Genomic DNA, 27,150 nt, shown 5'->3' with positions numbered 1-27,150 from the left:
ATTTCTGTGTCTTCTGGAGGGCAGAGGCCTCAGAAGATAATGTAAACAATTATTATCAGCTGCTGTGGAATGCAGTAGGATTCACCTTGATTGGCTCATGCTTCTTGTTTATAATTAAGGACCAATCACAAGGAACAAGCTAGGGACAGAGTCCTTGGACACAACTTTGTTGGGGATTTTTTCTGGCTATTCTTAGCCTAGCTTGAGCAGCTCTGCAAACTTCTCTCTCTTATTTCTATTTAGTATAGTTATAAAGTATTATATATCATATATCAATAAATCCAGCCTTCTGATCTAGAAACAAGATTCACCGTCTCTCTCTCACCAGCAGCGACCCACACAGGGCGCTGTAATACAGCAGAGCCATTGCCAGCCAGCTCCAGAATGGATTTGGAGTTGGTCAAGGCCGAGTCATTCAAGAATGGTGGTAATGAGTTTGTGATAAACTATTTAAGAAACAAGAAAAAGTTATTGGAGAGATGTAATTGCAGCCAGAGAAGAGCAGAGTGACCATATGTGAGAGGAACAGCTCTGCAAACACCAAGGTCAGTGGAGTAGGAGAGGGAGGATGTCCTCCAAGCACTGGAGCTGAGATTTCCCTGCAGCCTGTTGTGAGGACCATGGTAAAGCAGCTGCGCTCCTACAGCCCATAGAGGACCATGGAGATGCAGAAACCCATGAAGCCCATGGAGGAGATCTGCCCTGGAGCAGGTGAATGCCTGAAAGGAGGCTGTAAACCCAGGAGAAACCTGTCAGGCTCCTGGCAGAGACCTGTAGGCCTGTGGAGAGAAGAGCCCACACTGGAGCAGGTGTCTTGGTAGGACTTGTGATGCTCCAGGGGACTCACACTTGACCAAGCTGTGCCTGAAGGACTGCACCCAATGGAAGAGTGACTCACATGGCAGCAGTTTGTGGAGAACTGTTGCCCACGGGATGGACTCACGTTGCAGAAGCTCCTGGAGGACTCTCACCTATAGGAGGAAGCCCACACTGGAGAAGGTGCGAGGCTTTCCCCTGAGAAGTAGCAGAAACAACTTGTGATGAACTGACCATAACCCCATTCTCCATCTCCCTTAGCTGCTGATGGAGGAGGAGGTAGAGCTTAGGATGGAGGAAGGGTGAGGGAAAGGTGTTTTTAAGATTAATTTTTCTTACTATTATCCTGCTCTGATTTTGTTAGTAATAAATTCAATTAATATCCCCAAGCTGACCCTGCTATGTACATGACAGTATTTGGTGAGTGAGTGATTTTTCTCCCTGTCCTTATCTCAATTCATGGATCTTTGTTGCATTTTCTCTTTTCCATCTAGCTGAGAAGGGGAGTATTAGAGTGTCCTTCATGGGTTTCTAGCATCCAGACAGGGTCAACCCAGTACAATTGTTTTCTGTGTCAATGTCAAATGTACTGCCTACTTGTGGTGGCATAACAAAAAACAAATCAGAAAATGATTTTTTGATTAGGAACCCTGTCTCATAACCTAAAAAAATTATTGGGCAAAATGGGCTTATTTTTGATTTTTTAGGTTTGAGATCAAGTGTAGCAAAGTAGCTTTATCAATATTATCAGGCTCAAAAATTCACACCACAATATCAAGGAACTTTATTGACTACAGTTTATTTTACTTTTTATATTTCTTTTATTTTACATTATTTTGATTAACATAGGTACATAATTCTGTATATTAGATATAAACAGAAAATATATATTGCATCTTTGTTAAAAATAGATTGGCATGTTTATATTATTTGAAGATGCCAGTAGGAAGGGTTTTTTTATTAGTATTGATCTTTTTCTGAGCAAATATCACAGTTTTCTATCTCTATCCTTTTTCTGATGGTAAAGATTTTTGTACTTGTGTTTTAGCTTGGAGGTAAATATAATGCAATAGAAAAAGTTTCCAAAATGGCCCTAAGTTTCCCAAATATTCTGGTTAAAATATTCAGAAGTTACTGAAATCTACTTAGCTAATTTATTTAGGAAACCTGTACTGCCAAAAGAGAAAACTCATGGTTTCAGTATGTTTAGCATTTATTCTGAAATTTTAATGACAGAAATTTAAGATGCTGTATTTTCTTGTTGTGCACAGTTTGATCACTCTCCTGATTACTAAAGTATATCTGCACTAGGGAGATTCTCCCTCTAATTTATTTGTTTGAAAAAAAATAAAAGGTCAACAGTGTTGTTTCAAAAATCCTGTGACTTAACCAGTTTCAAAAATAGCATGTCAAAACGAATACTCTACTTGTTTGCGAATTAAGTCCTATGGATTCCTCTTTATCTCTCATTTTACTCACTTTTTCATCTTGGACAATTCCAGCTTAAAATCCTATATTATTTCTTTTCCATGGGAAATCAAACCTTTAAGAAGGATGATTTTAAACCTTCTCACAGAGAAGTAGTGATTATCTTAATTCACCATCTTTTTTATAAATTTAGACTGTTGACTTCAAAATGAAAGGGAAAAAATTATGCAGAGACTATTATTAATAAAGCAGTTCCACAAAAACCTAAATTCCCCAGATAGAAAACTGTTCAGATAACTGAATTATTTTACAAGAGATCCACAGGGGCATAGCATCAATATTTAGAATCATTCTTGAAAACAAAGGGAATGTTTGGAACATTGATTTATGACCCATGAACCCTCAGATATTTCTTATTAGCAGAAAATGTAACATTTTGGATATGTTATTCAACAGATATATAGGTGTCCAAAGCATAGCATTTCTCAGATGGAAGGAATTCACCTTGTCTTGCATTACTTGTGTTTGAAAGGATCCAACTGTATTTTGAAATACCTAGAGAGAAAAGAAAAGATTCAGCTTTCTCCTTTATTCCAGCTAGGCTCCTGCTGCTTGTAGACACCCACTCTTTTTCTTCGAATTACAGTTCAATATATGTATTAACAATTTTGGTAGGTCCAGTGGGTATTTTCATTCTTTTTATTTATTAATTCGCTTTATTACTAGGTTTCCAATTTTGCATTAGGCATAGCTCTTCATGTTGCACTTGAATATCATCTTTTACTATGGACATGAAACCTTAAATTTAAAAAGCTTTCTGCATTAAAGGAAAGCAGTTGTTTTTGGCTTCCAGAATGGCCAAATCCTTTTTGCCAAATTCATGCCTCGTTTGGCACATTAAAGACAACTCTTACCTGGCTGTTTGGATTTTTTATTTGGTTTGGGTTTGGGGTTTTTTGGGTTATTTAGTGGCTTATGGTTTTTTGTTTGATTTTTTGGTTGTTTGTTTTTTTTTTTTAAAGAATAGGACTCCCAAGCAGCCTCTTTTACTTCTTAGGAATCATTTGATCTTACTCAGGCTTCTAGCACCACCTAAATTTTAGATGGCACCTGAATTTACTCCTCTGGACTGAACACTTAAATTTTTTACATAGCCAGGGGGTAGAAAGGATGTCTTTAAAGCCTCCTCCTGACTTTGTATCTCAGCCTGTGAAAGCCTCCACCTCCCAGTGGGCTGTCTAGAAATCTTAAAATACTAGAAGACATATAAAATATAAGTTATAACTAGTGAGTGCAAATCAACTTGTACAACATATAAACGATATATCTCCTGATTCTAATTATGTTTTGCATACCATGTAATTCATGCCACCCTAAAAAGTCAAATTTAAGTCTAAACCAGATATTTTTCCATCCTACACATTATGAAGTAACTCTCTTCTTTTAGACACTGAGAATTTCTTTAACAATATTTTCCCTCTATCCAATTGACTTCATGCAGATAGATAAGTCAAAGTACATGACTCTATTGATTCCTTTCTCCTCCTAAATGAATGTATTCATTTTTCATAATGCAAATTTCAATAGAGGACTAAAAAGAGGAAAAAAGTCCTCTTTATTAATATAGTTAGGAATCTACACTTATTAAAAGTAAGTAGGAAATATCTATTTGTCATGCCAGAGTTTAAAAATACACTCTATTGAGGTGACCTTAAATTCTGTAGCTGATGAGTTTTTACCTTTTTAAGCAGCTGCATTTTTTTGTAAGTACACTAAGGTTTGATATTCATCTACTGGGACAAAAAAGTATAAGGAATAAAACCCTGCAGCTATGAGAATAGTTTATAATTATTTTGCAAAAGCATGGCCTACATTTATGTATAAAAATCTGATTTTTAATCCAGATAAATTACTTCTGTAATAACCAGGGGTTGTTTTTTCTCCTTTTATTCTTAAAAGGAACATAGATCCCACTTTGCTAGGATCAGAAGATATACATATATATATTCTAATTGTGACCAATCAAAGTATGCAAAACCTCTGCAAAGTTATAAATCTTACAGTGGCTTACATGTATGCACTTCACAAAGCACAGTGTAGTAAAATTCGTTATAGAGACAGAATAATATAATATGTTTACCTAAATGTTCTCTTTTATCTGAAAAGGATTTAAATAGCAATAAGTTCCTTTCCTAAAATGAAGAGCAAGAATGATGTTCACACAACAGAATAAATCCACCAGAAAAAGTGTTCGAAACAGTATTATATGTTCTTATCATATCATGAGGCTAATATAATTTGTTATGCTAAATTTACCTTGAATGTTTCTCATTTATTTTAATTAAATAACACTTGAGAAAGTGTATGCCAAAGGACAAGTAATTTATGTAGCTTGAAGGGGAAAAAGAGATGTTTCTTGTATAGTTGCCTAACACTCTCTTCTTAATCTTACCCTTGCTCTCTCTCATTGTTCCTTTTTTTTGCTTTTTTTTTTTAATGTTTAGGCAGAATACACTGAGGTTTACAGTTGCAGAGAATTCTAATGTCTTAGCACCAATCAAAACTTCAAATTCCTGGGTCTTGTAAAGGCTCTTTGGAAATTTCTCATTGATTTTAGGAATATTGTCTTTTACATATTGTTTCTTACAGTTAAACAGTGGGTTTAAAATATAAAATTTGGGATTTCCAAAGTATTATTCAAGCTGTGTGATTTTCTATGAGATTGTTATTTATCCAACACTTCAGTGCAGTAGGACTATTTTATTTTACACTGGTTTTTGTGTATCAAAGCAATCGTGTGTTTATTTTGGTATGGTAGTAAGGAATGGGAGATTTATTTTCTGATTCACTTGTATATTTTTTCTCTTGGATTTTAGTTTGGAGTTTTTACTTGGTTGGTGGGGTTTTTGCTTGTTTGGTTGGTTGGTTTGTTGGGGTTTTTTTCATTTCCTTTAAATAGGTCATTTAACCGCCTTGAAAAATAGTAACAGCAATTCTCCTTGCAGTTGAGCTTGACTACATTGATAGTTCCTAACTCTCTGAGAAAATAATACCTTAATCCAGATCTGCCCTACAAAGATATGCTTTATCCTTACCAGAGAGTAAGTATGTCACAAGGTGTCGGGAACTCCAAGCAACCTTTTTTAATACAGTGGTCTTTGATTTTGAAATCTGGGTAAAGTCAGTGCTAGGAAAGAAGGTGGGCTTCATATTGTCATTTTGGATCACCTGTGGGGAAAATTTCAAGCAATGTCTTATAAAAATATTCAGGGCCGCACAGGCTTGGAAAAGATTATGTAAAAGTCAAACAATATTTTTTGGCATTTCTAAGTGTTCTAATAGTGGTTAATTTGTTTGTAAGATGCAAAATTCTTATAAAGAAAGCATGACTTCTATGACTAGACTTCATTTAAATGCCACTTCACCCTAAACTTCTTGAAGTATACAAAATACTTAGGTACATTTTACAATATCAAATGTTGAGCTATTTTATTAAAATAAAAATCTGTCTATCCTTTCTTTTCTAGAATTAGTTCAGATATAATATAATCTTAGTCCACTACAAGAGAAAAATAAACCATTGAACAAAGTATCATCAATGTAAAAGAGTAATTTTTTCCACACATTTTCAAAGAAATTCAAAAGAAGAAAAAAGAAAATTCAAACATAGAAATTATTTAACATGTCAACAACAAATTTGGAAAAATTCTAAATCAAATAAAACCAAAAAGGTACTAGTTTTATAATAATTCCAATTCCATTATGTAACCTACAAATATCTATAACCTTGTAGCAGGAGTTTTTATACAAGTTTTAGTAGGAAATGGAAAAGTAGATCTTGCAGAGCTGTCATATTTCCCCTGCAAACCTGGTTAAGTAAGTGGAATGGCAATAACTGGACTCTCATCCTTTGACTGCGCTAGTCTGTACAATCCTACTGACTCATCAAGAAACACTTGCTGTGCCATGGAAAATTAGGGAGTTTCTCTCTACCTCCCATGCTGCAGTAAAGAAAGAAAGGTAAATAAACCCCTGAGGTTGAAGTGAGGCACAGGGTTTGGAATAAAATTGTTTCTAAGTTTTCCCTTTTCCATATTTTAACTCGCAAGCTGAGGCTTGTCTCCTTGCTTAGTCAATGGAGGTCCTTCAGATGGGTGTTTTGAGCATCTAAGTGAGAACTAGAGTATCTCAGGAAGCCAGATGAGGCAAGCATCCTGCTGAACAACAATCCTCCTGCCAGCACAATATATTTTATGCTGATCTTTGTCTAGACTAGATCATGAGAGAGGGACCCTGCAGGTATTGTTCCAGTCTTTTTCTTCCTCTGAAGAAAAGCAGCACATGTAATTGCTTAAGCTCAGAAGCTGTAAGTGAAGGCAGATTTCAAGGACTCATCAACTGCTTGGTCCAGTGGCCTGTTCTTATTCTTCCATGTTGTGCATACTTGCTATGCTGTCTCCTATCTCCTGGATGGGAGTAATTTCTGGATAATGTTTCACTCCCCAGACCCTCTATCATTTGGTTATATCAATCAGTGAACAACATTTTGTTTAAGAAAAAAGAAGGTGACATAAGGCTTCTAAACTTGATTTCTTTCCTTTTCTGTACATTCTTAAAGAGCAATACTAAAAACCCCACATGCGTTTTTATTTAACTTACTTTAGGCCTTTTTAAGGAACTTATAACAGTGCCTGTAACACACGTCTTTTATTTCTATTTCTGAGTGACAAATACTGGGTCAGTTACTTATTCTCTTAGAGAACAAGGCATTCTGTTAACCTTCTTTTGTATTATAAATAGTGGTGCATATCGGGGCTTGTCCTGCAATTTTCACAGATCAAAAACTTCCACACATATTAATGAACATTTTGGATTCATGAGAAGTGAAGAATTTAGTTTCTCAGGTAAATGGAACAAGCACTACTTTTCCCTTATTTCATAAGGCTTTTTAGTTAAAAGGAACTCTCCCATTTTAGGCTTTCATTGAGGAAACCAAATGATGAGTAATCTGGAGTTTCCAAAATTGAAACTAAGTTTTGTTATAAAGTTCCATTTTTTTAATTACTGGGATTAGACTGAATGCTAATCTTAAATTTGTTCCCAATTTAACAGAAAATTTCTAAGGCAGGGTTTTACAGGCAGAAAAAGATCTGCTAATAGCTGAAAAACAGAACACAAAGAAATAGGAACTGAATAAGCACCTGAGGACATGGACTTATGATCATGCTGTATGTAGACTTCCTTATTTCTAGGTTTTATTTAAAGTTATAAAAACTATTCCTTTTTAGGTATAGCTTTAAAAAAAGCCTAGAATTGGGATTGGTGATAATAGAAACAAAGTTGCAACTTCGAAGGCAACCCAACCCTGAATATAAAGTTAGTAAAGAATTAAGATATATAAGAAATTTGAAGACTATTAGTTCAACATGGTAAAGTACATAGGGTGAGAAAAAATTTTATAAGCACCATGACAAATGTTGAAGAAAAAATGAACATATAAGGCAAATGATCAGAGAAAGAAGGATTCAGTTAAGCAGATTAACAGGTATACTAAGGGAAACTGGGTCTTAAATTTTTCATTCTTCTTATGCATATCTTATTGTAAACATCTACAATTTGGGGGCTAAAAGTCCAAAATATAGTGTCAAACCAAAAAGAATTTAGTTACTTACATGAATTCTGAAAAATTAGGTTGGTGGTAGAAATAGAAACTGCTGCACTGAGTAAGGCACAAATGCTAAACAGATGCTCAGAAACTTTTCTCTTTTTGTAGAGAAAAGTGGTTTATAGGAAATATTTACAACAATAAAAATGAATCTCTGTGCAATAAATTTCAAGCTAGCTTGAACTTTATTTAGTCCCATACTTCATCCCTGCTTCACTGAAGTCAACTGGAGCTTTGCCCTTGAATTTGACAGTAGCAAGCTAAGACTTTAGGATTAAAAGTTTATATTGTAGACAGCATTATAGCTTGTTTACTCACTGTCTACCAGTAAAATCAACACTGATGCCAGCAAGCATTCTTAAATTAAATAATTGCTTTCTGAGGCAGGGGAAATGTATGTTGTTTCCTTAAATCTGAAAGCACTTGGATATTTTGCCACTTTGTCTTTATTTATACATTCCTAAGATGTCCTGAATAAAACTGAACAGCTTGGCAAACTGCAGTAGCTCAGAATATCCATTTTACTTCGTTTTCCTCTCAAAATGTCTACCAACACACTTCTCTGTAGTTTAATACAAAACTGTTGCTGGAATTTCACCTGATGTTATAGACACTAAATGCAAAATTAATGTTTATACAGCAATATATTTCTGTTTATGTGTGTATGTTGTGTGTGTACACCCCTAAAAATATGCATGCTTGCAAATATGTATATTTTTTTCTCTATGAAATGGAGAAGTTTTAAAATACCTATAAAATCTGTAGCACAGTAGTGTTTCAATAGTGTTTCTCCTCCTTTTTCAATCACACCTTGTTGTCACTAGTTTCTGCTCCAGCCCCAGGGTTCATTACTGACTCCTTGCTTTCTGTCTTCAGTTCTTTGCCTCACACTGTTGCCAGAAGCTCCAGTGATGTTGGCCAAATGCCCAAACCAATAATCTAAGTTGAAATCTGCTGTCATAGTCTAAAGCTATAGGTATATCTCAGCACCATGCTCTTCAGGGCTTGTGGTTCCCAGTAAACATAGTCTGGAGTCACGCTGGCCTATCACAGAGCCAGAAATGACTGAGAAGAGATTATTTGTGCTCTAAACCATCCTGTATCTTGTTTGGAACGTAATTATACTTCAGTACTGACACATATCACACTGTTTGAAGACTGCTTAAAAAGATGTAGTGAAAAAACCAAAAGTTTTGTTTTCTTGTGGTTTTGACTCAACCACAATAATGTTACCATAGACAGTAACTGCATGCCAAGAGATTGAAAACATCCTACTTTTTACATTAAATAAAACATGTAAATAGGTAAACTGTTTACTCATTTTGGTGTCAGGCTTTTTAATAACTTCCATAGTATTCTTATATACCGAAAATCTTGAAGAACAAAAGAACAAAACACATTTAAAGAATATAATGTGATATTCAGTGCAATATCATTTGGATTAACAGATCCAGGTGTATTACTATTGGAATAAAAGCATCTAACATCTTAACTCTGGATTTGTCTCTGTCTCAGTCAGCATGAAGCATTATTTTTGTTTAGGCTTTGTTATGTCTCTCAGAAGTAACTAAAAAGTAATCCCTACCTCAAAAATAGTATATGTACTGCTTTACTTCACTTCCAAGAACTTCTTTTATAAATCCTCTAAGCACTGTGTCGGTGCTCCAAGGGAGAACACTCTAAAATATATAAAATACAAAACATGAACAGCATCTTGAACAATGTGTATTGTCTTGAGTCCTTGCACTCTGAAATGTTGTATTGTAACTATGTAACTCCTCCCATCTGATAATTCAAAGAAAGTACTGCAGAACTAGGCAGTAAGAGAGAGGCACTGATAAGCACATTTTAGTATATTCTTTTCTTTTTTTTAAAAAAATCAAAACTTTCTATGCCTGAAAGTTATTAAAATTACTAAAATTTTGCTCTAACTTTAAAATTATGCACGATCAAAATAAATCATGAAGATTCTTTGATTCTCAATTTCCAGTTACAATAAAGAAGAGGGAGGAAGATCCAGTGGAATTGAAGAAAGAAAATGGAACAGAAAACGACTTTATATAGTTATACAAATATTTTAGAGAACAAGAAATTTTAATTTCCCATTGGTGAAAGTAAGTTGGGCTAATAAAGATTTGCAATTTGAATCGCATTACTAACTGGCCCAAAGGGATGGATAATGTTTGCAGGGCTGACACTTGCAGAACCCTTCCTTCTGAGGAATCAGGCTTCACTGTGTTTTAGATCACATGGTGATGGCTGCAGTGCTGAGAAAATACATTTCCACAAGGACTGAAAAATGAAAGAAGCCTTACCTTGTCCAGTTCCACCAGTGTTAGGTTGGCTCCCAGAACCGTGACCAGTGAAAAAAACCTCCATCTGAAGGCAGATATAGCTCCAAATTTTTGTTTATGCACATATAATCCAAAAATGTTCATTTGTTCATTCAAAAGAATCACCTTCCAGGGGACAGAAAACACAGAGCAGGATAGAAACTTAGCAACAGCAAGTTGTAATTTAAGGGCCACTGTTTGTATCAGTCCATGAAATAGACTGACATTGCTGGGTCATTCCTTCTCTCCTTCTATCCCTCTCCTGAATCCATTCAATACCTATCCTTGCTGCTCTAAACCAGCCAACTATTATGAAGTTTAAGTGCTATATTAGCCATTTAGGATTTTTGGTTACTTTGCTGTCTTATCCTTGAACACTGTCAAACACTAAAAATCAGGTGTGTTTTAATACTGGGCCTCAGATGATGCAGGGTTTGCAAAAAGTAACCTCTCATGCCTAGTTTATATCTAATAGTGTACAAGATAGCTGGGAGCCAGCCTAAGCTGTTTCCTGTGATGTCTCCTCAGCGACCATTTCACTTTCTGGGACTCGAGGAGTGAGTGGTTGAGAAGCTGCAGAACAGCTGTAACCAAGGCCCCCTTGGAATGATAACAAGGTTAATGACCAAGTGAATCACTGGGCAATAACAAGAGAGAAAGCAGATTAAGAGTGGTGGTGGGCATAAAAGGAGATGAGCCTGAAGGAGAGATCCATCATCAGATAAAAGGGTTGAGCTGTCTGAGGTGCTGCTTTCTGAGTGTAAGTGTTTAAAGTGTGTGGCCATGTCACGTCACTACAGGGGGGATCATATGGAGCTGTAGGAGATGAGAACGCATCTAATATGTTTTCCCTCAGTAAATAAGGGGATAGTAACTTAGAATGTTGCCCAAAGTGATGACAGTAAATTGCTTGAGTGGCAAATTATTTCCAACAATTTCTATAGGGTAGTTTTGATTAGGGGACAGAAGAATTAATATTGTTCCATAAATATCCAGAACATGAGGGATTTTGATGCATTCTCCACTGTTATGATGCTCCTGCTCTACTTTCAGTTATGTGTATCAGTATAGGTCCACTGATATCTAAGGAGGCACACAGAAGTATCCCAGGCAAGTATTCCCTACAGTTTGTAACACTTAAATGCAGTTTCTTTCTGTCAAATGTAACTTTTTAGATGCAAGGAGGAAAATTAATGTAGCTCAAATAATGAACTAAAATTTTTAAATTTAGTCTCATATAAGCTCTGTGGCACCTTCCCTATAAAGAATTTTAGAAACACTTGAACTGATAATCACATTTTGATAACTTGACTGCAGTGGGCGAGATATGAGTGCACAGAGCAGCTCAGCTGGCAGACAGGGGAGAGCACTTATGCTCAAAAGAGAGATGCTGACTAATGCATGTGAGAAAGAAACTGCTGAAGCAAATATAGATTAAAAAGACATATATGGATGTCATCATACTGGTACATAGTATGGGTTTAGGCTAATTGAAACCCAGCTAAGATGATTTAAACTAACCTGTCTGGCTTCATTCTAAAATGGATTAAGAGTGTTTCCACAACCTACTAATGACATCCAGCTTTTAATCCACTTGAGCTGACAGGTTAGTATCAACCAATTTTGTACCACAAAGTATTAATGGAGAACTCCAAATCCTTGTGACTATTGACTTAATTGGATAAAAACAGTATATCAGATGTTCTGGGAGCAATTTTTTAGACCTCAATGAATCACAAGGCATGGGTAGCGTGGGCAAAAGCAGCTACCAAATTGAAGAACTGCATGTACCTATTAAAAATAATTTTTTTATTTACTCTGCACAGACAAATAGTATTACACAAAGACTTTTTTTTGTGTTGAAACATAGGTTATATTTTTATTTTTTAGTAATCAGTTCTAAAGATTATTTAGTGCAAGGGGTTGCCTTAATAAATTATTAAGGATAAAGCAACATATAAGTAACAAATTAATTTGACTAATAAATCAACTGAAAGAAGCAAACTCATGTGAATAATTCTATATATGTAAGGACTTAAGATTTCTGATGTGCCTACAGATCAAAAAAATGGTAACAGTGCTTTATCTTGTCATCTGTAATGTGAAATTCATAAAGTCATTTATTCAAAATTACTAATGAATACATAGAAAAAAATTCAAAAATATTCACTTTTATTTTAAAGGATCCTAAAAAAAAATTGTGGGAGTGATATGTTATTTTTAAGTACAAGTCTGTAACAGCAGCAGTGACTATGTGCACTAAATCATAGAGAGTATATAAACTCACTTATTCATCTGAAACATCACGGACAGGCTAAGATAAGAATTTCCACTAATACCATTGATGCAATTACTGTAGATGACATTTCACCTGACAAGACAGCAAAGCCGGAAAGACCATTGCACTCCAACTGGAATGGCTCTGACAGCACCGAGTGCTTGCATTGCCCTGAGCATCCCCCATGGGGGGACCCCAGCTGGGACTGCCCTCCCCTGCCATGGCCCAGCCCTGGGGGCTGTCCCTGCCCAGAGGAGAGGGGCTGGGACAGGCAGTGAGTGCCAGACACCCATGGAAACCCCAGCGCTACAACCACCGGGCTGGCATGGCGCCTTTAGGCACATTTGCAAAAATATCTTAACTGATATATTGCTACCAATTATAATACGTCTCTTAGGAAAAGAAGAATTTTTAATTGTCGTAATCAGTAATTTACTTAAATGATGAGGAAAATATGTATTAATTTGTAATACAAAAATTATGCTCTGCATATGAGTTGGTTTGCTATTAATTTGCATCTACATAGAAGATACTGAACAACAGGAATATGAAGCAGAGATCCTGAGACACTGCAAGGTTTCAGAGCATAATCTAAGCAGGCTTTAGGCTCCTACATCCAGTACCTGTGTGATGGGCACACTGAATCCTTTGTAGGTACTGCTGAACAGAAATGCACTGAAAAGGAGGAGAAGATGCTTCTTGTACTTTCCAATAGCAATGCCAATTTTATGAACATTTTCAGCCTGCTCAACTCTAAACTAATACAGTTATAAACCTATTAGAATTCTCTGATAGAGTTATGTTTTTTAAAAAATATTTTACTTAGTTGAAAAAACTGACTTCCAGATTACAAAACTAATACTGTATCCTATCAATGTCCAAAGAAATTTGAAAAATAATTTAAAAGACAGATAATATTAATGGCTTAGGTAGTAAACCAAAAACCTTGGGGATAAAATATAAAAATGTGTTAAGTTTGACAAAGAAACAAATCAATAACTTTAACTTGAACAAGCAGTATTTCTATTATATATTGTGCTTTAGGATATTCCATACATTGCTAGAATGGTAGAACACTGGCAGCGCTCTACCTTTCATGAAGCATAAAAGAGGGAAAAAATAGCAAGAAAAACTAGGTAGAAAATTGCTTGTTTATTAGCTGAAGCCTCTGATGCAGGTAAGATATGTTACCAAAAACCAGCTGCAATTAAAATTAGTTCCTGCAGTTGCTTTGTACATCTCTACACTTAGTGATTTGTAAATAATGATGCAGATTGTCAAAAAAAAGATTAAATATTGCAGTGCTCCACTGGCATGGATTAAGACTTACATTCCAGCAGTGAGTTTATTGGTGAGATTTACATTTGATTTAGTTCCTTCAACTAATAGAAAGGAATCAGGTTTTTCATCATTTAAAAAGCTTTCTTGTCTAAAAAAAATTAATATTATTTTTTCAAAAAATGAAATAGCCTTGTTGTTCAGCTGTAATTTTATTAAGAAAAGCCAATAAATGCAATCTTAGTATGTTCAAAGTAATTAATTTTTTTTCTTTAAATTCTCTATAGGGGTTTTCCAGTTCTGCATTTCTGATGAACTTTTATAATTCATATGCCTCTGCTACCTTTTGTTTGTTTTTTAACTAGATAGCTCCAAGGCCCTTGCCACCCATTCATTTTCAAAGCTCTCAAAGTTTAAATATGCTAGAAGGAAAATATTTTGAAGAGATTCTTTAAAGATTTCTCCATGGTACAGAAAATTCAGGCCCTCATGATAAACATCAAGTATCCAAAAAAGGATGAAGTAATTTCTAGCTCTGATTTGGAGACACAGCAGGCCATGAATACAGGCAGAGCAAAAAGGTTTGCAAAATGTTATAAAAATTTATCAAATTGGTCCACAGGTAGAAAAATCTTATCAAACTACTCTCAACAAGATGCTCATCTTATACATTTCTTCAGCTTCCATCTGTAACTTTAAGATGCAAAAAATACAGTTCCAAGAAGTCAATCCTTGCAGCACCTGATCTCTCTGTTTGAGTGATGGAGAAGAGTATTCTCCAGTGTGGTTTACAGAGACCATCAAAGCTATCTGACATGGCTGCAAATTATTTGTGTTTCATTTTTTTGCTAATCTGTTCACCTCCTAAGGTCACAGCTATATCCCAGAGACAGAGTTTAATGACTTTTAAAGGGGACTGGAGAGGGCCAGCCTTTAGAATGATCTTTAGGAAAGCAAACACAACTCATCTAAAAGTATTAGGGTGTCCACATGAAAATGCAAATTTCCATTAAATGTTATCAAAATAAATGAGTAAGCATATGCAATTCTGTAGAGAAAAATCAAAGTAAAAAGTTAGATAGAGGAGGTTAAAAATATAGAAATGAAAATTACTTTGTCATCCAAAATATAACAAAGTTTTAAAGTAAGTACAAAAAGTCAGTTCATGGAACACTTTCAAAAAAACACAGTGTAACTCAAGCCAACAAAAATAAAGAAAGTTGTTGAATATGAACAGTTACTAATTAGATACTGTTAAAGGCAACACAAACATTTCAGTTTTATGGTCTGACAAATCTAAACCAAAAAAAAGGGAACTCTTATCTCTGCTACAATCAGAGATAAGGTTACGTTATTATAACAATATGGCATGCTATTTCTCAACGAACAGTCCAGAAGTAATACAGTAGTGAATCATGCATGAGCATCCATATTAAAAAGGAATTCAGAATCCATATGGTGTAAATGTGATTTTATGCATTTGGGAGATGACAAGAGTGCCAGTAACACCCCCACCATCCTGGAACACATGTAAAATGTTTTGAACTTGATGCACACATGGGCAGCCACTTTTCCAACAGTTCTACTTCCTGTGGTTCCAGAGCTGTGATTTGGTCACTGACAGATTAAGATCTTTAGCTGGGGAAGCAAAGTTTGAGTCCACAAACTCTTATTCACATTAGTCAAAGCCTTAATGTCAGTGGAAGTATTTGTCTGATGGAACAATGGAATGACAGACACCCCTGGTCACTTTCAGCAATTATTATTAAATACTTAGAATAACAGGATGGAAAGTCATAACAGATGCCTTCCTGTTATTTTTTCATGACTCACAAATTCTCATTTAGTTACTAGCAGTATCTTTACCATACAAATTACAAATAACAGCATTTAAATGCTAGAGCAGATGATAATAAAATTCCTTTCCATTACCAAGTGGTGTAAGTACTCTCAATGCCATATAAAAATTGTCTTTACTCAAGGGCTTTTTACTCCTCATCACAAATGACAGATAATAATTTGGAAGACATTCTGATGGACTCACTGACATTGATGGGAAGAATGCCATTTGAAACCTGTGAGATTAATTTTCCAGCCCAGATGTTTTGTCAAATAATTTGTTTCCTCTTTCTCTTCCACCCCACCTCCCCCACCCCCAATTTGGTGATGTACCAAAAAGATTTTGCAAAAAAATTCTATGTTATAGGGAGGATGTGAACAAAAATGACATTTTTTGAATAATTTTCCTTCTCTTGCAGTTCATCATTGGGTATGTTTCACTCACACAGCTGGGACATATTCAAATAACATACTTATTGTAAGATATGAATACCCAAGGGAAGAAATATTTATTAAAAATATGCCAAAAGATTAATTAAAGCACTTTCTATTCAGAAAGTCCCAAATATCTAATTTGAAGCATTAGTAGAAATACAGAATGAAAAATTAGGAACGGGATGAGACAAGAGAAAATGAGGATGGTGACAAAGTTTAGAATCTTGCGGGTCATGGAAGGCACAAAGGCAACATACTCACTTGTTATACCCCAGTGAAAGCATAGCCTTCAGCACTGATGAGTGGCAGAACAACTATTAAGCAGACAAAAACTGCCAAAGAAACTTCTGAAAGGAAAACCAATTATCATTAGGAATTTTATCGCTATTCTGAAGCAGCTGACTGTTGGAAAATGTAGCCATGAAAAATAAAATATAGCTTCAATCCCTCATTTGCTTAAGCTTGTTGGAAATGAGGGACTTCAGTTTTCATAGCAGTTACACATGTCAAGTCTTTTTATTTGATGCAAGCCAAGATTGCCCTTGCCTTCTTAATGCCAGAATTTGTATGTGCCTAAGGTGCATGCTGTAATGTGAAAGAGCTGGTGTCCCCTGCCCATGCCAGATGAAAGCTGCAGAGTCATGCTACGCTGCCCTGGGAATTTCATGCAGCAGTCACGCCGTGAATAATGGAGGTGAAAGGATCTGGTTCACACAGAGGGCATGTGTGAGCTCACTCTCAGAGCCTGGCACTCTCAGGGAATCCTCTTGTGAGCTCTGGGTGGTGTTTGGAGGGCCCCTGAGCGGCCCATACGCTCTGCATAGTCTGACTGGTCAGGAGATGTTGTCCTAAGGGAACTTCTGAGTATGCTGCAGTGGGGCACAGTAGACGCAGTCATTAGATCTCTGCACAATAACCAGCAGCTGTATGTCATGCTGACTTGCTATTCACAGCTTGATGAAAAGGCCCAGTGACAGACGAGAAGACAAGCCTGTGACCACCTTCCTTCATGCTATTTTATATGCCAGCTTGCTATTTTGGTCTGCTGTTGTAACCAGACAGCACTCATCACTTCATTCTTTTACATGCTCTCTGACTATGAAATAAAAAATATGATGTACCTAAAAAGAAAAATAATCTTGCAGATGATATAAAATACTTTTCTATTCCAGGGAAAGATGGCCCCCATTGATATTTTCAACTACTTAATTTTCTTTGTCTAACAATCTCAGTCACTTTTCACCAGGAATTTGTAGACAGGACTGTGTGTAACACTGTTGTTCTTATGTCCATATGTAGACTAGCAAAGAAAACTCTAACTGACATTAATAATTTCTGTTTGTCTAGAAAAGCTTATTTTAAATCCCTTTTGGGTGGCTGTCTATAAGCTACTGCATTAAGGAAAACTTCAGTGCTTCCACTTTATTCTGCCTGTTTCTTTGGTGCTATTCAAAGTCTCAATGAAAAGCCCCTCTTGCAGTTCTGCAGTTAAAACAACAAAGCACTGCCTATGTTTCTTCTTTAACACAGCTCTAAGGATTTATTCTTTGCTCCTTTATTCTTCCTTTTTCTGAAGTTTTCTTGTCCTTTTCCCCTTTAAAATCTCTTTATCTAAAGCTGAATTAGTTTTCGCAGCTGGTTGGCAAACTGCCATAGTTTTCTGCTCTTATTTGTCAATTTCCAGTTGCCTTCAAACTTTTTACTTTTCTTAGATTTTATTTATTTTCCTGCTTCAGATGTTCACTGGTTCTAGTCATTTTTATAGAAAAGCAGAGAAAAATTCCTCCCAGGAGGGAGAAAAGGAGCCATTCCCTATGTTGACAAAAGGAAATAAAAATACTATGAGATTTACCCATTGAAAACTTCCAAATAGCAAAGGCTGTGCTTTTTTATAAATACTTATAATTTGATCTTACTCTCAGGAAAGGAGTAGGCAAATCTGCTACTGTATTTATGCTCTGACCTAAGAGACAAGAAATTTGTAGGTCTTTTTTGCAGGTTACTTTTTTGCTTTATTCCATCTTTCTTCATTGTAGTTTTAAAACGGTAGAGATTAAAGATGTATTTATTTATTTTTTATATTCTGCAGTCTAATTTCTTAGCTAAGGATATATATAAAATTGCTAAGCTGTATCTTAGGCATCTGCTAACAAATTTCTTAAAATAATTTGTCAACTTTTATTTAAGATACACTGTAGAAGATTACATTTTAATGAGAAATAATGAGAAAAATTTGATTTGCAATATTCTTTGGAATTTAACAGAATTTATTCTCCTATTCATTGTTTACTATGGATTGTGTGTTTCAAGCATCTCATAGGCAGTTGTACCAGCAGAGAGAGAGAGAGAGAGAGAGAGAAATACAAAGACAGCCTATGGAAAAGACTTTGAACATCATTATAGGGGTTTATGTAGGCACTGTGCAGCCATTAATCTGCCCACTCAAATAATAAGAATAGAATATCTAGCAAAACTGTCAAGGAATAAGTGCCCAAATATAACACCTTTATTTTCTGTTCTTTTGTGTTCAGTTTTTAATCTCCAGCATGAGGAAAAGGCAACAAAAATCTTCACCACCAGACTGAACCCTTTCTTTCCGATATGGCTACTACAGAATTATTATTACAATTATTGTTGATAGTAATTACTATGTTAATTAAAATTTACAATTATATGGACACTGCACCTTCACTTTCTTTGGAAGTGGAATGGAGCATTTCTCATGCCTCCAGAATGCAAATGGTAGGTATTTCTGCCATCCCTATAGCCACAGCTTGCTGGAGTGGGTTAGAGCGCTGCACGCATTGTCACATCTTGGCAGCTTGAATGGAGTTAAAGAAGATGAAAGAAAGGCCATATCTAAAGAAGAGAAAATGGGGTTACAGCTTTCACAGCTCTCTTACATGTGAGGTCCTAGAAACTGGCTGACTGTGAAGTGGTGAATACTGGCAGCAGCTGTCCATGAGTGGAAGCATAAGTAATGCTCACCCTTGTGGTCTGAGTTACTGCAGGACACGTCCCAGCTGAATTCAATTGTTAAAAGTTACAGCCTAATTAAACCTTACTGCTTGCATCAAGTATTTTTTCCTCTGTATCTGGGCCAATGTCTTGTGAGTCCATCATTATTTGTTCACTGTCTTTCTACTTCTACACATACAGTATCATGCCTTTTTCCTTTTAATTTCTCCTAGTGCTGCGCTATTTTAAAAATTAGAATAACTTAAAATTGGCCATTTTGGAAAAGAACTTAGTCATAAAAATGAATATTAAGAATGTCTAATAATACTTATGATGCTCTTAGTCCATCCTAAGAATTATTAGACATTCAAAATACTAACTTCAGAGCAATGATGCATTATTTCACTCCATTGTAGAGAGGTGAAGCCATTGTTTCAAAAAGTTTGCTTTTTTAAAAAACATATTAAAATGTTTGGAAAAAGCTTTGACTGGTGTCAATTTTTTTTTTAGTTTTATCATAATATAGTTGATTAAATGAACTTAATGGATCAGAAAAATCACAGTAAATCAGTATGAAAATAGGATGAAGAGATTTAAAACACTCAGATACTTTGAAATCACTTTAAATTATCCTACATAAAAAGAGTGTATTCAGAGTGGAAAGTATTGCCTTTAAATAAGAAGTCTGAAAAAGAATTAATAGAAATTGCTCTCATTTGGATTTTTCAAAAGTCTAAGTGTAAAATACAGTTCTCTGATATTTTAATTTTACTTTATTTTAACTTAGTATTTAATTTAGGTCTGAATAATTAGAAAAACACATGTAAGTTTGAGACTGTTGAAGACCTAAGTATATTAGTTCATATTTTATGTTTTATTTTATGTTTTTGGGGGTTTTTTTTGTAGTCCTGAAGATATTCAATAATCTGTTGTTTTATGTATATTAAGGTTTAATTTCATACATACAATACACTGATAATCTGGCTGAGTTTTTTTCTGTGGAAAGAGCAGAAGAGCATGATCTAATCAAAGCTGGTATCACAGTACTTTGGTTTGGCAGAGTGGGGAATGTAGACTCTCTTAAGTTTGGTAGTAAATATCTGTAATATAGATCTGAGTGCTCTAGCTTGCTTTCCTAACATCATAGAATCATAGGACCTTAAGGGTTGGAAGGGACCTTAAAGATCATCTAGTCCCACCCTCTGTCATGGGCAGGAACATCTTCACTACACCAGGTTGTTCAAGGTCTTATCTATCCTATCCTTTTAATGTATTATTTTTAAAATAATTTTGTATCTATTTTCCTTTACATTAAACTGAAAAAATGAAGACTCAAAGAGAAACACATTTTTTGGGTTTAAGCAAAATGTACCAATAACTATTAGGTTGATAATAACTGTGTTTATTTAATTTCTCCATCCAAACTCAGTTTCTTTTGTCCTTGATTTGGTCTTCACACTTCTATCTTACTCCTATCTTTTTAACTGTTTATTTAGCAAACCTTCCAAAGTTTCCTCATCCCGGTTTGTCTTACAATGCCACTTTTTTCTTTGAAAAATCTGTCCTGCTTCTTCTCTTTGTTCAGTTTATTCAGTTTGTTCTGATTTCAGAATTTTATAGGTCAGCTGACAGCAATAATTTTGCTAACTCATTCCATCTCTCCTTCCTTTTTCACTCTCCATTCCCACGGCATTCTTATTCTATTACTCTGTCTTCAGCCAAAATCCTTTCCCCAGATGATCACCTTTCTTCTCTTCCCAGATGTAGTCACCAGATTTCTTAGCCTTTATTTGCAAATTCCTGTATAGTTGGTTAATTCTTGAAGAATCATTGATTATAGCCAAAGAAACCACTATGAAACTGGGAACTTTCTAAAAAAAATCAGTTGTCTCCCCAAACTTGGTGTGATGTTTTTATATCTATTTTAGTGGAAGGAAAAAAATAAGGCAAAAAGAAAAGAGCAGTGTTAAGGCATTCCTATTGTTATTCTGTTGATAGCAGAAATAATTCTGGAATTTACAGATGCCAACAAAAACATCCAAACACATATAAAAGTATCAACAAAACACTATCAGCACAGGGAGTCTCTAAAATATGTAATATCATGTAGGAATGTTTTCCAGATTTTGAAATATCACATACTAAAAGTGTCTTCCTGCCAAAGTACTGCTCTAAAACATTAACATTACATCCAGTTTAAACTCCCTAGACAACATTTTCAATGAAGAAAGTAGCTTCTCTGAGCCCTTTCTTTTTTGCCTCTCTTTTTAAAATAGCCCAACCTCAACATATTAACAAAGTCATTTGTTTTGTCTAATCAAGTCACAGCTTATAAGAAGCCATCAGCATGGCAGAGAACAATTTAAAATATGGATTTTTCAGTGTATATTTCTGCATTATCTGGGAGAAAACTAGATAAACACAAAATAAGATTAGCTTTTCTTTTTCTTTTAGAAGTGGGACTCTGACTCCTTGCCAAGAGGCTCAGGTGGGAAGGAAAGTCCTGTAGAGGACAGGGAACGAGAGAGGAGCTCCTTGAGAAAGCTGTGTTTGAGAAAGAAGCATGTACACAATTTACTGAATGTTTTTACTTCATCTGAGCTCTAAGATTACAGAATTATCTACTAGGAAAAAGGAGGGTTGAACATTGTGTCGTATCTTTCTCAGAAAGGTTGTAAGTTCATTTAGAGTAAGAGAAGCTGAGATAATGGCTGGTTTAGGGCCAAACCATTCGGTAGTTGGTGGAAACATAACATTTTCTATCTGAAATAAAGCACTGATAAGACAACATCTACTCCCATATGAGAATGTTTCAAATGAACTTGCTAAGTAATTTATGCCCAGAAGTCTCAAAGGAACTAATGAATCATTGCCAATTTTTAACTTATCTTGGAAAACTGGGAAAGAGTGAGATTTGCAAAAATTGTCCTACTGTCCACAAAAGGATATAATAGGGAATAAGAAATTAACTATCCCACCCATCATTTCAGATACATAATGGATTTGTTAATTTGTAACTTTTCTGGTAATGAACTAGAGATTATAATTACTACTACTCAGACTGTCCTTTTTATTTGCCTTTTTTGTTTTGTGACCTACCTCTCTGTTTGGTTTTGGTTTTGACTAGGGTATGGGATGGCAAATAGAGTTTATATGTACACTTAGATTTAATTCACTTACTACATGAAGTAAAAGCTTTTTGAATCAAATACTTTTACGTTATGAAATTGATAGGCGTGATGTAGTGGGATTAGAAACTGTTTTGTTATTGATATCTAGGATATTTTGGATACCTTTCTTTGTTCCAGTTCTAAACTCTCGCTACCTATATTTTGTAGTCCCGTTTTCCAGATCCTTGGAGGGCATGCACAAATAAAATACTTTCATAAATTGCATGCAACTCAAAAAAAAAAATGGATTTATTACATGATAATTCTTATTTTTACAATGAAATAGGGAACTCAGGGGTTCACATTATGAAAATTGCTAAAAAGAAGCTAGCTTTATCAGTGTATATTGTATACAGTTTGAAAATTATTATACATATAATAATTTAATTATTAGATTGGTAGGGTAATAAAATGCAATGGATGGTTACAATTATGGTAATCCAAATCAAGTGATTAAGGTTTTTAAAAAATTTATTTAATCTGCCCAGCTGAAGAGGAATATGTCATGAATTCATGAAAGTGGTTTGTATCTACAGAATATCAAAGCTGTCTTGAAATAAAAATGACTAGAACTAGATTTTAAGCATTACCATAGATCACATCCTTGGTTTGAGCTTTCTGTGCTCCTGTGAACAGAAAGTTAAAAAAAAATATTTGAATAGATAATAAAGGGGAGTGAAGATGAGAAATTCTGGGTAACATATGCAAAAAAACCTCCCAAGCTGGCAAGAACCCCCAACATCCCTTTCCTCCCATCCCCCCCAAATAAACCTCAACCCCCCAAAAAACCCAACAAACCAAATCAAAACCCAGCAGCCCCAAAACCAAGATTACAGAACTGTGAACCTTGCATTACAGTGTGAAGTGTAAGTAATTAAATTTATCTGGTGTATTGAAGGGAAGTTGAAGAGATGGGTTGGTAAATGAGTATAAGTGTTTACATGTAGGATTTATATCTGACAGAAGTGAGCTTTTGGACCTTGAAGTCAGAAAAAGAACACAAAGTAATTACAGGGAATTGAAATTAGGTTAATTCTTCTAGAATAATACATGGAATTATAGGAAGGCTTGGAATGGTTATGGTTTCATTAAAGCACAATTAGATGGAATTTCCAACTTGTGGAAGACATTCTACTAATGGAGAATATAGAGGGCTGCCCTGAATAGTTATGATGTCCTTTCTAGTCTTTGAGAATAAGATTCAGTCCCCATTATGCTTTTGGGCTTATAAGGAAAAGCAGAGAATTTTAAAGTTGAAGCAGACTTTATTCCTCTCCACAATCTCGTCTGTGCACCTCAGAGCAGCACACTATGTATAATAACATTTCAGAATTTCGGCTGTAAAGCCAAGAAATTTTGTTTCACTTAATATACACCTGCATTAACATGTTTTGGTTAATGATTTTTGATTTTTACTCTCCTCTAGGGGATAGAACTGGTGGTGTTTAGAGAAAGGACCACAGTTATGATAGTGTGAAAAAATAACTGAAAATTATTGTTTTCTTCAGTTCACTTTGCAAAAATTTCTGCCCAGCTCACTTTGCAGAGCAACTGAGGAGTTTTACACTCCTTCTAATCATGGAGTGCACTACTCATACCAAGTCCAATTGATTGTCTGGTCTTCAGGAAGCTCAGTGCTTTCTTTTTTAGTCAGGTTATATCTATGAGGGTTTTTGTCTTAGCTTGACAAAATAGTAGAGAATTTGAAGAGCTGTGATGTCAGGCACATATTTTTTGGCAAGTATAAGGCATATTAAAATACGTAAATCAAACGGGTAATCAGTAAGCATTATTAGGAGCAAATATGTACATACGGGCATAGGCAATAAGAAGGCAAGCAGATATATTCTAGAATTATATAATAAGATTATTTGCCTATCAGGAAAGGCTAAGTGAATTGGGTTTGTTCAGCTAGAAAAAGAGAAGGCTTTGGGGTGACCTGATTGTGGCCTTCCAGTACCTGAATGAAGAAGGATCTTTTACGAGAACACGACAGGACAAGGAGGAATGGTTTAAACTGAGAGTAGGTTTAGATTAGATAGTTTAAAAAAAATAAAAATTCTGTGAGTGTAGTGAGGTGTAGGCACACAGTTTGTGGTGACTGGGAGTGGGGCTGGGGCCAGCCTCATCCCAATGGGCACAGCTGTGAGCAGCAGGTGAGCAGCACTGACAGCAATGAGCCATGGAGTGCCCAGGGACACTGACCAACCACCAAAGGGAACAGAGGGCACACAGTGCAATGCATCAACATCAGGGGCATAAAAGGCTGGGCTGAAGAACAAGAAGGGCAGATGCTTGCAGCCTTCTGAAGTGATGTGATTTTACTCTGTATGGGTGGACATCTGAAGCCTTCTGATGAGGTGTGGTGTTACTGTGTATGGGTTGAAGCTTTCAGCTGATCTGAATAAGCTGATCTAGTGGAAGATGTCACTGTCCACAGCAGGGGATTGGAATCAGATGATCTTTTAAGGCTCCTTCCAACCCAGGACATTCTATGATTGTTTCACAGCAAGATGTTGCTTACTAGTTTTTAATGATAAGGCTTTTGAGTATCTTTTTATAAGATTTCCCTTGCTGTGATATGATTACTTCTGTAAATCTATAAATAAACTACAAAAATGTTTCTTAAAAAGAGTTTGACAACTCAGTTCTCAAATATCAAAGACAGAAACCTGTAGATGCAACAGAGGAATTCAGTGCCGATGCAGAAACGTGGTTTTGTTTGGGAGCATCTTCCTCTTTTTTCTTTTCAAACTGTAGATGATCTCTCCTGGCCCTTAATGACATGCAGAAATTGAAACAGTAGAAGAGAATAGCGGTCCACAAGAAACTATTATTCAGCTGCTGATAATGAAGGACCAGCCCTTTCAGGAAGGTATAGATAGTGTATCATATGGTGATGTCCACAGAGGGATCCTCTCGTAATCTTAGAAAACAATTGTTTTGGAGCATGTAGTGAGATGTTTCATATTATTTATGATTCTGCACACAACCATAAAAATTACTATAATAGAAAAGCATATCAGTAATATCTTTGAAATGCATTCAGTTCAAGTTCTTCAGATGAAGTCTTGACCCTATTTAATATTAGAGGCTGTAGAGACTCTATGAAAGTTATGTCTTACATCATAAAATCTTGCTGTTTCCTTGCTAGCCTTACTGGACAACAGACATGACATGGAACAGCAGAGGCAATCTATTGCTCAGCTGCCTGTTCTGGCCTCTGCATTTGTTTCCAAATCATGTGAGAACAAGAGGGGTACTTTTCAAGATCTACTCTAGCACCTGCTACCTCAGTCATGAAATCACAGGAAATTCAACAGACTGCCCTTTCCCACCCTTATTAATCAATATTGTGTGGCAAGAATCATGGAGACACAGAATATTCTGACTTGGAAGGGACCTGCAAGGATCAAGTTCAAATTCTAAGCAAATGGCCCATACAGTAATTGAACCTTGTTTAGCTGTTGCCATGATTATGTCTTTTAAACACATGATGGAAGCTTTAGGATGTAGTACGTATTAGAGGGTGGAAACTGAATTTTTGTTGTCTTTGTCTTTTTTCTCTGGTGTATGGTTTATATTCTCAACCATGCTCATTTGGTGGCAGTTTAAGTAGTTCTTTATTTAAGGTGTTAAAATTATTTTATCGTTGTGTGGCACATGAAGTGTGATTTTCCACATAGGGACATTGTGTCACAGGGAAAAACATCAATGAATAGTATCTTAGTCTACAGTAGACCTGATGAAATAATTGCAAGATGCAGGAAGGATAATAATGATGTCAGCTGCAAAAGATCAGGAAGTACATCTTGGTTTGATGACTTTGCACCAGCAGTCTTTAAATTTAATTTTCTCTTTCATTGGTCTGCCATCAAGAATTCCTGATTGCTTAAGGACACGTTAAAACATCTTTATCATTATAGTCTACTCATGCCAAAGCAATTGCTACATTTTCTTGGAGACAATTAAGATTATTTTGCCCACTAGCACTTTTATCCAGACATCATATACTATTATAAAGTTTTCATAACTAACCAATAACTTCTGATTTTGAGAAGTTTTATTTTAGGATTGTTTATCCCAAGCATTGCACTGATAAGTTGTATTACTTTCCTGAATCTTTAATTTCTACTAGAAAATGGATTTTTAAAAAGAAAGGTGCAATGGTTTAACTTATAATTTATTTTTCCCTTAGCATTTCAAATCTCATAATAATGTTTAGTATTCTTATCTAAAGGCTCTTCTTGGTGCTGCCAAACAATTGGACATGAGGCAATGGGCAGAAACTGATGCACAGGAAGCTTCACCAGGATATGAGGAAGAACTTCTTTCCTGTGATGGTGACCGGGCACTGGAACAGGTTGTGCAGGGAGTTGTGGAGTCTCCCTCACTGGAGATATTCAAGAACTGTCAGGATCAGTCTTGTGCCACGCGTTCTAGGATGGCCCTGCTGGAGCAGGGAGGTTGCAGCAGATGACCACTGTGGTCTCTTCCAACCTGAGCCATTCTGCAGTTCTGTAATTTTTTCACCTTTTGAAGTCACCAGTCAATTACACTTTCATTTTCTTGAGAGTCAACAAGATTATGGGACTCTGGATAGAGGGAATAAATGCTATAGTTAAGATCCTTCTCGTAAGAGTTCCCTGAGAAAAGAGCTTAGAAATTTTACCACACTGAATAGCTGTGCTCCTTTGTTCTTGCAGAAATTTCCTGAAGAAATTTCCTGAAGGTCAGCTGCAGAATTCATAAGGTCTCAGGTATGGATGGTCATCCTGAACAAATATTTAAACTGAGTCCTAGAGGAAAATGAAAGCAAATTTTATCCCTGGAGACCATCAAATCTATCCTGCACCAGAAAAAAACCACTTCTGAATGTTATTCTGGAGTTTCCTCAAAGTAGTAGTAATCTTACAAAATGATTTTGCTATGTAGTAGATTAACCTGTCT

Source organism: Melospiza georgiana, chromosome 6 (assembly GCF_028018845.1).
Source record: "Melospiza georgiana isolate bMelGeo1 chromosome 6, bMelGeo1.pri, whole genome shotgun sequence".
Lineage (NCBI taxonomy): Eukaryota > Metazoa > Chordata > Aves > Passeriformes > Passerellidae > Melospiza > Melospiza georgiana.
This window is presented reverse-complemented; position numbering follows the sequence as displayed.